Source organism: Myodes glareolus, chromosome 17 (genome assembly GCF_982192425.1).
Source record: "Myodes glareolus chromosome 17, mMyoGla1.1, whole genome shotgun sequence".
Classification (NCBI taxonomy): Eukaryota; Metazoa; Chordata; class Mammalia; order Rodentia; family Cricetidae; genus Myodes; species Myodes glareolus.
The window spans coordinates 36,838,891-36,851,647 of NC_142042.1; the positions used below are offsets into that span (position 1 = coordinate 36,838,891).

The 12,757-nt window shown below is 36.8% G+C and overlaps 1 long non-coding RNA gene across 1 annotated transcript in view; it reads left to right on the forward strand.

Annotated features, from left to right (window-relative positions):
- Positions 1-1,185: 1,185 nt before the first annotated feature.
- The window catches only part of LOC148119365 (uncharacterized), a 32,444-nt gene continuing 20,872 nt past the window's right edge, over positions 1,186-12,757 (forward strand). The window contains exon 1 of the long non-coding RNA XR_015735321.1: positions 1,186-1,311. This is a non-coding gene — a long non-coding RNA (uncharacterized LOC148119365). The remainder of the gene's footprint in view (positions 1,312-12,757) is intronic.

Consider the following 12,757-nt stretch of genomic DNA (forward strand, 5'->3'; position numbering starts at 1 on the left):
GGGATGACTTAGTGGGTCAAAGTGCTCGCTGTGCGAACAGAGGACCTGAGTTTGGATCCTCAGCATCCAGGTAAAAGACTGGGATGATCATAAATGCTTTAACCCCCAGTATGCTGGAGTGTGCAAAGGGTAAAGAGACCTAGGAACGGGGAAAGGGAAGTTGGCCATGGGGAAAGTGAGAGAGAGGTGCAAGGGTGTGTCGGAAAGGCAGGTAGTCCCCAGAGGCTTGCTGGCCAGGCAGTCTAGCCTAAAAACAGTTAGCTCTGGATTCACTGGGAGGCTATCTGTCAAGGGCATAAGGTGAGCAAGACACTAGCTTCTACACACATGTATGGATTGGTACACACACCCACAGCACACATGCATATATATCACACACAAATAATTTAAATCCAATCAAGTCCCTTGGAAGGTGGCAATGAGAGGAAAGGAAGGTTAAGGTCATCTTGGACCACTAGAGAGGAACTTATATCAAAGTACAAATAACTTTTTAAAAATGGCCAGGAATGGGGATCAGTGGGAGAACACTTCATTAGCACATACAAGTCCATAGGTTCAATCTCAAGTAAAGTGTCTATACTTGAAATGGTTATTGAACGCAAGTAAACCCAACTGGCCATTTTGAAACCAATAGTGTTATAGTCTTAAGACATCTTCTCCCACTATGAAATACTATGCGAAATACCGTTTTACCCTCAAAACAAGACAAAACAAAACAAAAAAAGCAAAAACAAAAAAAATAGTCCTCTCTTTGTCATTTACTAAACATCTCTGCATAGGGATAATTCTTCTGAAATAACTAAGGAACTTTTTGTTTGTTTGTTAGAAGTGATAGGATCAAGCCCATGACCTTGAAAATACTTCACTAGCAGCTATTTTCAAGACATAATAAGAATTTATTTAGCAATGAAGTTATAAAAAACTTAATAAGAATTTATTTTTGCAATGAAGTTATAAAAAATTATCTAAGAAAGCATTAACAATTAGCTGAAAATGTAAGATGCAAATGAACTTATTACTAAACAACAAAACAAAGGCTGATTTCTGAATCTGTGTTGCTGGCTCAAGCTTTGTTGACAACCAAAATTAGAGTTTTGAGGAGACAGTAGCTAAAGCCCTCAATTTGGGGTTATTAAGATTGAAGTATATATGAAGCGGCTCATTGTGGCATGTCACTTTATTCCCAGGTTGTCCCGACGTGGATCTAAGTTGCAGAAGAAACATGTGATGCAAGCTTGCATAGGCAGATGGAGTGGTGAAATGGAGTTGCAGGTGTGGTGAGGAGCAACCGTTTCTAGAATATGGAATCCGGTACAGCCTGGATTTGTACTGTATCAATTAGTCTTACTCATAATCACTGAAAATGGTGCTTCGAGATGCCATTTTGGCAAATATTCAAGCTGGCATCAATATTGTCCATACAGAAAACCAACAATTCTTTGTTTGCAATGTGACCTGGCTCTTTCCAGTAAAGTTTTTTTTTTCTTTTCAAACTTTGTCTTGTACTTGGCTATTCAGTCTTCCTCTGTTTTAATATCAGCCAGTAGATCAAAATATCACATGTCTTTCTAAAATATTTGAAAGAAAAACATCTGCTTCTCCTTAGGTTTCTGGGAATCTAAACTTCCAGCAGTTGCTCATCGAGTTTCTTTGAAAAATATAATGACTGAACGGGACACGATATGCAAATTGTAACCACCTGATCAGCCACAGAGGGATGACATTTTTGTAGCACACCTTATATTTATTTCAACAAGATTTTAATTGGCTGTCTACTGAACAACTCAAAATATTCAAATGTCTGCTGAAATTCAGGCAGATATAAAGTGTACGGGCTAGTTGCTAAATTTAGGCTTATATGCTTTGGAGGTCAGGTCTCATCATTCTCTGGGTAAATCTTCCAGAGGTTACATTAATGACTGAATGACTCCCGTGAGGGAGTGTCAGCACTTATGTCTGGCTGATGCCATCTTTCTGTAATGTAAGGCACCTCGAGTACATGCTTTGTGACAACCATATATATATATGGGTTTATGGAGTGGGCCTTTTAGATCTGTGGCAAGTTTCCTATTCTTTTTATTTAAACAAGAAAGAATATTTTCTAGTAGCAAATATTTCAGTTTCTATAACCATTTCCTATCTACCTCTGCCTGACTATAGGTCACAGTTCGGTGAGTGACTGCAGGAAACATATCTTATTCTTCCTGGAAAACTGAGTTGAGTTGAGGTTAGTCATAGCTTCTGGGGAGGTTGTCAGGATAGGAAGTAAGTAAGTAAGCTTGGTCTTCTCAGCCTCTCAGCACTTCATTAATACTTTCTGGGTGAAAATGACTGAAAGAAGCCAATTGTCACACGTGTGCACCTCATCCTCACAATGCAAACTGTGATAGAGCTAAGTTAAACTCCTCATTGCAATCTTTCTTTCTTTGGAAAAAAAAGCGTGTGTGTTTGTGTGCGCGCTTGTTTGTGATTGTAAGCTTTGTGTGTGTATGGTGTATGCACGTCTGCTGCTAAACATGGACCCCAATGTGCCAGTGGAGGTCGGGGACAACACTCAAGAGTCAACTCTCTCCTTCCACCATGGGTCCGATGGCTGGAGCTCAGGTCATCAGGCCCGTTTACTGGAGCCAATTCACTGGTCCTGGAAATTCTGATTGATGGGTGTGTGTGCAACCTATATAGTGCTCTTATGAAGAAAAGAGGCTTTAAATCGTTTTTAGAAGTGCAAAACAAAATAAAGGCTAACTTCTGAATCTATGTTGCTGGCTCAGGCTTTGTTGACAACCAAAATTAGTTTTTTGAGGAGGCAATAGATAAAAGACTCAATTTGGGGTTATTAAAAATTGAATTATAGATGAAGTGGTTCACTGTGGCACCCAACCTTATTCTCAGGTCATCCAGACATGGATCTGAAATTGCAAGAAAAACATAATGATAGAAACTCTTGGAGAGTGTGATCTGAGAATGACCAATCAGTGGAATGGAATTGCAGCCCTTGTGAGTAGTAACAAGAATATCAAAATTTGTGACAAAACCTTGCAAGGGTTTCCTTCTTTCATTATCATTTTCTTTCTTTTTCTGTTTTTTTTGCCTGGCTAGAAGCCAAATCCAAGAAAGAGTTCTAGGAAGTAAAATGTTTTATAAAGTACTGTATAAAGCCCGCCAGCCAGAAAGCAGGGTGCTGCAGTAAGACTCCAAGGATCTTACTACTACTATTATACATGTAATTTCAGAACTTAAGGCAAACACACTGTTTGTGAAGCATTCTGTTATGAGAGTTTGAGATATTTGGCATACATTTACTCATTCCTCAGTCATTCATTTGTTTACTTATTTCTTCTTTATTAAATGTCAGACCTATTTTGGGGTTGATAATAGGCCTTCTTGTTAGTAGTCCTTATAATCAACATATATGAGTTACATTTTTATAGTGAAAGTTATGCAAAATATTCTCATAGGAGACAGATAGTAGAAAAGCAGTTGTTGGGAGACTGGGAAGAGTGTGGGGTAAGAAATGAAGAGAGATCTTAGCTGGTCAGGGGTAGAGTTGGATGGAAGGAGCAACCTAGTTATTCTATACAGCACAGGAAGATGGCTATGGTTAACAACAATGCAGTGAGTGTTTTAGGAGAGACACAAATCAATGCTTAATGTTTGATGTGACAATATGTAGATCACTTTGATAATTGTGTACATGTACTGAAATATCACAGGAATATTTCTAAATATTATAAAAAATAATAAATAAAATTCACCAGTTTATATACATAAAATTTATACTGACAAATGCTTATGGTTGTGTATCTATCACTACAACCATGACATTGCCGCAGTTTTGGTCATTCCAGAAGCTCCCCAGTTCTATTTTGACGTTGCCCTCACATCTTCCAATATTTTGTGCCCATACACAGTTCAAATTATTTTTCCTTAGAATTTTACATAAATTTAGAAATATATAAATAATGAGTAGTCTCTGGCCTGACTTTTTGCACTTAGCACAATGTTTCTGAGATTCACTCATTTTATTGCAAGTACCACAGGGTTGTTTTCCTTTTCCGTTTATTGAGGGAAAGAATGGTTTAAGTGAATATACCAAAGATTGGTGAGGGTAATGGGTAGTAGAACTGTTTCTAGTTCATATTATTGCAAATAAGCTGCTATTAACGTTGACACATGCATCTGTGTGAACACAGGTTTTTATTTATCTTGGACGTTATCTAGGGATTATAATGTGTGCTCTTTAACTTCATGGATAACTGTCAAATGAAGCATTTGTTTAGGTTATTCAGATATTGGGGAAAAATGTGATAGCTCCGAAGATCAGTAGAGTACTAACTATTTTACATTCTCATCAACAATATATGAAAATTCCAGGGAACTCTTTATATTGCCAACACTTTAAACTATGACATTTCGTAGATATTTACTTCCATGACATGATTTTAACTTATATTCTTGTGTCTAGTGATCTTGATAATTTTTAATGTACTAATCTTTGATTGAACCTCTAATTTATAAAATTTTTCTTTAAAATTTTATATTTAAAAATTAAAAATTTATATTTATTATTTGAACACACGTGAGAAAATCCTCAATAAAATGCTATCAAACAGAATGCAACAGTACATTAAAAAGATTATTTACCATGATAAAGTGAAATTCATCCAAGGAATAAAAGGATGGTTCAAGATATACTAACCAATAATACAAAAACCCTACTAAAGGACCAACCCATATGATCATCTAAATAAATGCCTAAAATAAATAATAAATTTTAAAAAATTCAACATCCTTTCATAATAAAGATCTAAGCTTTAAATACTCAGTGAAGTATTGAACATAATAAAATAATAAATGACAAGTCAATAAACAACATCCTGCTATATGAAAACTCATGGTAACTGTCTCTAAGAGCTAGAATAAGGGAGGCAGACACTATTGTCATCTCAAGGTCTTGCAATTTTCATGTACATACTTTGTTAAATCATTCCCCGGGTACTCCATATTTTAAAGCTATGGATATTCTCCCCTTCAATCTTTATGATCACTGCTGGAAGGCAGAAAACAGATATTTTTTCACATTAGCTTTGTATCCTGTGAATATATTATACCTACTAACTTATTCTATTTGTTAGAATTTTCTATATGGGTAGTAAGTTGTAGTCATATTTGCATAACGTAGTTTTAATTTTAAATACTTTTTTATTTTTTAAAAAAATACTATCTTGGACATTTAGAAGATAAGTAAAACTCCAAGTACAAAAATATGGTCAGAATTCTCTTATCTCTGAAGAAGGGGACATTACTTGAGTCTTTTGTAGTAGGCAGGGCAGTAATATTTTTTTGATACCTTATATCAGATAATAAACATTCCTTTCTGTCTGTACAGTGCTCATAGTTCCTCTCATAAATGGGGAGAGGATTTTGTCCAGCATTTTCTGGCACCTTCTGAGATGGTTGTGCTGTTCCTTCAATGAAATAAAAAATCAATTTTCTTTTTTTGTAGTACTGCATCACTAGACTTCCTTCTAGATCACATGCGTCTAAAGAAAAACGATCTGTCCTTCATTTCCTTTCAATGTAGACAGCAGGTCTTTTCTCAAGTTCACTTATGATTGTGTCTTTATAGCTAATTTTCAGTAATTTGGTATGTCTTGGTGTAATTTTCTTAATGCTTTTATTGTGTTTCTTGAATCTGTGAGATTATGATTTTCAATAAAATTTGGGGAATGTGTCAGTTTTTTCTTCTATGAAAGTTGGAATTTGTTGATAAAATTTTTTGTCCTCCCTGGTCCTGCAGTTGTTCAGTCCCAAAGAAACACACAGAGATCTACATTAATTGTAAGCTGGTTGGCCTAGCAGCTCAGGCTTTCTATTTTTATTATTTATTTATTTATTTTTATTTATTAAAAATTTCCACCTCCTCCTCGCCTCCCTTTTCCATCCCCCTTCCCACCTCCCCCTCTCTCTCTAACCTTAAGAGCAGTCAGGGTTCCCTGCCCCATGGGAAGTCCAAGTTCCCCCCCCTCCATCCAGGTCTATAAAGGTGAGCATCCAAACAGACCAGGCTCCCACAAAGTCAGTCCACGCAGTAGAATAAAAATCCAGTGCCATTGTCCTTGGCTTCTCAGTCAGCCTCCATTGCCAGCCCTGTTCAGAGTGTCCATTTTGATCACATGCTCCAACACTCCCAATCCAGCTGGCCTTGGTGAGCTCCCATTAGATCAGTCCCACTGTCTCAGTCAGTGGACGCACCCCTTGTGATCCTGACTTCCTTCATGTTCTCCCTCCTTCTGCTCCTCATTTGGACCTTGGGAGCTGAGTCCAGTGCTCCAATGTGGGTCTCTGTCTCTATCTCCATCTATTGCCAGATGAAGGTTCTATGGTGATATGCAAGATATTCATCAGTGTGGCTATGGGACAAGGCCAGTTCAGGCACCCTCTCCTCTGCTGCTCAAGGAACAACCTGGGGACCTCTCCTTGGACCTGGGAATCCCTCTAGAGACAAGTCCCTAGCAAACCCTAAAATGACTCCCTTAATTAAGATATTTACTTCCCTGCTCCCATATCCGCCCTTCCTCCGTCCTACCCATTCCATTTCCCCAAGCTTTCCCCAATCCTCCCCTTCTCCCCTCTCTCTACCCATCTCCCCTTACATCCACCCCCACCCCCCACACCCATGCACCCAAGTTTTACCTGGAAATCTTGTCTACTTCTAATATTCAGGAGGATAACTCTATGATTTTCTTTAATTTCACCTTCTTATTTATCTTCTCTATAACTAAATCTTACATCTTACACTAACTCATAATTCTTGTCTGTGTTAGCTACATGGTTTGGTAGCTTTTATCATTGAGGCATTCTCGTCTTTCATCCTCTGCATCTGGGTGACAACTGCAGACTGAGCCTTTCCTCTCCCCAGAATTCTCCTGTTCATGTCTCCCTGCCTATATTTCCTGCCTGGCTTCAGGCCAAGTAGCATTTTATTAAACCAGTGTAAGGGACAAATCTTTACAGGGTACAAAACCATTGTCCCACAATACTTCCCCCCTCTTATTTCTTTTCAGAACAAAAACTCTGAATCTAATTTCCTTTGTATAGCTTTCTTCCTAACACTAGTATGGAAGGAATCCACAGGTTCTCATCCTCTGTGCAAACAAAAGAAGAATCTCTTTTCCAAAGCATCATATGCTTAGACCCAAATTTTGAAGTCAAGATACCTTTAAAGTCTATTTGTTGGTTTAGCTTAGCAGTCCCCAGAATCAAATGTTTTTCTTCAGTCAAAAAACTCAGATAAAAACACAGAATGCTGCACCAATGTGTTGCCAGCTAAATCCTTGTAAAACCTGAGAGCGTATGAAAAGGAATTCTAGACACAAAAATAACAAAGTTTAGAGCAGTTTCTTGATAGCCACAATTTGTTTTTCTGGATGGGCTTATGGCAAGCAGGTTTTATGAGAACCTGTGGATTCCTTCCAGATTAATGTGATTTAATGGACCAAGTCTCCCTGAAAGGTCTCTCTGAACACTCCCAAAAATTACTTTGCCCAACAAAAAGCAAAAAGCAATTTGGAGAGAACGACACCCAAATTCCCTAAATGATTGTCTATAAATGTTTGTTTATATTTAAAGGGAGATTTGCTATAGAAATGAATACTTTGCATTGGTATGGATCTTGGTTTATTGATACAAATTTTAGATCAATTTTGTTATATGTGCATTTATGCTCTTGCTTAAGGTATTGTATTTGTGCAGCTTATTTAAAAATGTAATGTATAATTAAGAAATAAAGGTTAATAGATAATCATCTATAATAGCCAAGCTTCTAGTCATGTTAGTTAGGTTTCTAACTATATAGAGATATATTTCAGTTAGATAGGTATTCTTCAAATATTTCAGAGACCTTTATAATATGGTTTTTAGAATGTCTTAATAACTTAGGACTGTTTATGACATGAGACACATCTGTTCCTGGCAGCACCAATTACTTTAAGAGGATTATGAGCATTAAAGAGGCTCCTTATGGAGTTTGTTAGCCATTTGGGCAAGAAACTGCTCTTTCCTAAACTGTTTGACTGGATTTGCAGGACCCACAAAAAAAAAATGACTGCTGAAGCTGTCTAAAGAATGTGAGACAGTCCTTCGCAGTTCCTACTTCGTGAAATAACTGCCAGACATCTTGCAGTATACAGAAGAGAACAACAGTACTAGGCATAAGAGATCTTCAAATTTCCAGCTTCATGGAAAGTATGCTGGATACTATGGGCCTGTAGGCTGAATATTGAATGCCCCAATGTTACAGAAGAACTTTGGAAGGCAGCAAGTGTCTCTGTCAATTCTAGAGTTTTAGAAGTTGCTTACAATGCACTTCCTGTTAACTTAGATATTATATTCTAGGGTCTTTGATGGAGTTGGAGAATAGATAGTTATAGTTTTACTTAGTTATGATAAAAGATGAAGTAGATATAAATATTGTAACTGTAATTCTTGCTTGATAACTGTTTTGTTATATGTAATTTTGTTATGTTAAAGTTAAAACCTTCCTTTTTATTTAGACAGAAAAGGGGAGGTGATGTATGCTATGAATATGTTTTATTGCCATTGGTTAATGAATAAAGCTGTTTTGGCCAGTGGCTTAGCAGAATATAGCTCGGCAGGAAAGCTAAACTGTATGCTGGGAGAAAGAAGACAGAGTCAGAGAGAAGCCATGTAGCGGTGCACAGGAGGCAGATGCATTAGAACTTTGCCAGTAAGCCACATGACAATAAATACATAAATTAATAGAAATGTTAATTAATAGAAATAGTTTAGGATGTAAGAGTTAGTCCGAACTATTCTTAAGCTATTGGTCAAACAATATTGCAAATAATATAGTTTCTATGTGATTATTTTGGGTCTAAGCGTCCAGGAACAAACAAGCAGTCTTTGTCAACAGGAATTCTCTCTTGACTTTTGTTTATTTAAAACAGTGTTGGATACTCAATCTTGCTGTGCTTATGTGTCATGGATGTCTGAAGGGCAGACCGCATCCTACCTTTCTGTAAAATACACCCTCTAAGATGTGGCTTTTTCTGCCCCTTGATTTCAGCAGTTCCTTTTCTCACATCTTTCTGTGCTCATATCAAGGTATTAACTGAAATATTTTGGCTATTATTTGTAACTTTCCAGATATGGTCACCAAAATTTCAACTCATAGGCTTCTACACCAGAAGGCTTTCTATGACTATATTGTAACATGAGGGTCGGCTTGTTGGGGTATCTGTTCCCGCCCAGTACCCCACAACCGGCAAGTCCCAGAGAAAATCAATCACACAGAGATCTCTATAAGTTGTAAAGCTGATTGACACAGATCCATGGATGCCCCTCAAGTTTATTTCCCTTTAAGCTTTTCTCACTATGTCTTTCTATAAGTGATGATTTTGAAAGCTTGTATATTCTTTGGCTGTTGCTTTTTTCAGGCTACTTATTAGTTCTTATGACTTATCTTAACCCATTATTTGATCTATGTTAGCCATATGGCTTGGTACCTTTTTAGCTGTCAGCTCACATGTTGCTTCTTTGGTGATCTGGGTAGGAGTGGTGGAGGGAGCTTCCTGCTTCCCAGAATATTCCTGTTCTCTTTGCTCCACCTCTATTTCCTGTCTGGTTTTCCCGCCTATACTTTCTGCCTGGTCAATCAGCATTTATTTAAAATATGATTGACAGAATACAGACAATTCTCCCGCACCACTATATGATCTTCTAAGCAACTTTGCTGGAGTTGTCATATTGCATGTCTGCCAAATATTGATAGCCACATAAGAAGCTGTATTTATTGCTGTATTTTCCTCTCTCCCACTAGATTGTAACCTTTATGGGGACAGAGACTTCACTTTATTGATTTTCTATTATTCAGTACCTAACATAATTTCTAGCACACAGTAAACACCCCATGAATGTTTTCTGGGGCATCAGTCACTGCATGGATCCTGCATCGGAAACCCAGTGTGCCTCATTAACATCCCTTAATGTCTGCAGCACAGATCCATGGATGCCCCTCAAGTTTATTTCCCTTTAAGCTTTTCTCACTATGTCTTTCTATAAGTGATGATTTTGAAAGCTTGTATATTCTTTGGCTGTTGCTTTTTTCATGCTGAATGTTCTACTCTTCTGCTTCAGAATCTATCTTCCTTAAGAAGCTCTCTATGAAGGTCGCATAGCTTTTCTCTGTTTTTCTTCCCATTGAATCTGTCTATGGACAGTCTGTGTAATGATTTGATGATTTATTTTACATTTATTTATTAAAAAAGCATTTTGTGTTTAGTTTTGATTCCTTAACCAAAGTATAAATTTCTCAAATCCAAGAATTATATGAATTTTTATTTTTATATTTTATCTTTCAAGAGAATATTGATCTAAACCAGACTTTTAGGACAAACTCTATGAGGCTCAGTTTTTATATACATACACAGCATAATGAATTAACTGTACTGTATGTGTTTATTCACTTAGGAAGTTATTTTGACAGTGTCATTCATTCTATAAATATTTATTAAGTGCTTTCTGTGTGCCAGGCACTACTTTCAATGCTGAGGTTATATAAGTGTATAAAACAACTTCAACAACAGAATCTCTGACCTTTTTGAGCCTACATTTTTTGAGAGTTGACAGCTAAAAGTAATTTAATAAATAAAATATATCACGTTAGGCAGTATGGTCTGTAAAGTGAGACCTTCAAATCTGGAAGAAAAAAGGATGTATCACAAGTTTAAACTTTAAGCAGTGATTTCTCAAATTATAAACATCTGCCTTACTTTTATGTAGATATTCTCATACCTGTGTGCAAACAATAAAGCAAAAGTGTGTGCAGTTGAAAGGGAAGGGATGTGAGTGGACCTGGTTCAAAGTGGAATAGTTAGCAAATAATAAATATGGTCTTCTCTCTTCATCTGTATTATGTGTGCTTCGTCATGAGCCATAGTGATTGAGCTAACACAACCTTGAAACTGCTAAGGAGAAAAGTTTGTCCTTGACTCTATATAGACATACTGTTTATTCCTCAAATTGCTTTTGGAGACCTGATTAGATTATTGCTTTCTGGCATTTTCTTTCTCATTCTCCTATAAATTTTCTGTATCTACAGTGCTTTTAAATAGTTTTTTTGATGTACCTTTCCCCCAGAGTCCACTCTAGATGGGGCTTGTGTGTGAACTTCCTTGTGGAAATTGTAGACTCTCCTTCAATCTGTCCACACAGACCTTTTAACAGGAACATGCTACAATTTTAGATCCAGCATCTATGTTTATTGAAATTATGTAGACTTTAGTCATTTGCATCACTTATGAGATCCAACTTTCCCAGCCAGTGTTACAATCCCAACAGCATGCTTTCATTTCCTAATCTGCTTTAAGAAACTGGCTCTTGGAAGAAGGTTGAAAACTGAATATTACAGGAGAGAACAGAATAGTACAGGATTAGCAAATGTGTTGGGGGTAGAAATATTAACGGTTATAAAAAGTAAACATCTATTAATTCAAAAATCTTAAGTTGCAAAGGAGTAATGAATTCAAAGTTAAGTATTATACATACTTTGAAAATGTGTGATAAAATATAGTTCAATAAGATTTATAGGATTCATATTTTAAAGATGAGATTAATTTCTATTTGTTTTTCATTTTTATAAATGTCAAAGTATAATGTATTATGAAGAATGCAGGGAATAGAATTTTTGAAATTTCCTAGGGCATTTATAATTTATCAGAGCTGTCTGTCTCTCCCCATCCTCCCCAAACAGCTGGGTATTTTTGGAATGAAATCATAAAATAGAATCTATTCAAGATCTAGATAAGATTGTTGCCTGGGTTTGGGAAGAAAGGGAGAAAGCTTAAAAGATGTGTAACGTGTCCCTTACAGTTTTATTCTCATGTTTTTTTTTTAAAAAAAAACATGATTGCATATCTGTTTATTTATTAAATAGTATTTACTGGGAATCTGGCTATAAGCCAGGCACTATTCTAAGGGCTGGAGATACAGTTGTTAGGAACCCACTCCTCCCCTTATGGTGCTTATAGTCCAGTGAGGGAGATGCATAATGAAAAGAGAAATGTAGAACTTACATTATGCTAAACAGCAATGTGGGCTCAAGGAAACAAATTAAACAAGAAAGGAACTGAGTTTTAGGTAAGGGAATGGGAGAAGGCTTCTATGAAAAAAAAATGAATCAAAGTCAAGACTCAAAAGAAAAGAACGCAAGGCCCTGTGGTTATCTGGGGAGATGATATCTGAGGTCAAAGATAAAATAAATGTGAAAAACCTCAGGAAGAAGAAGACGTGTGAAGTACAGCAGGAGGCCGGTGTGCCTGGAATGGATGATTCCTCACTGAGGATCACCTCCTTGGCCTTCATGACTACAGGACCCCTGCTGGATGATATGCAACCGAGCAATTAATGCTAGCTAGTGTGATGGAGTGGTGATTGCAGAAGGGCCTTATTTCTTCAACTTTGACCCACTGAGATGATGCAATCCTCACCCTCATAACTTACTGTATTTCAAGTCAGCCTTTCCTACCTTGTGCATTACATTATGAGGGTGAACGATGTGCAGCCTAGGTCTCTGAGTTGTCGTATATAAACCAATGTCTGAGATTAGGAAGGATTTAGTTACATTCTCTGTACATAGAAGATACCAAAGCTTTGAAGCTCTGTGACACACAGATTTTGACGTGCTTTTAATATTTATCTCCTCCCCAAATTCATGTTGGAATTAAATATTAATGTG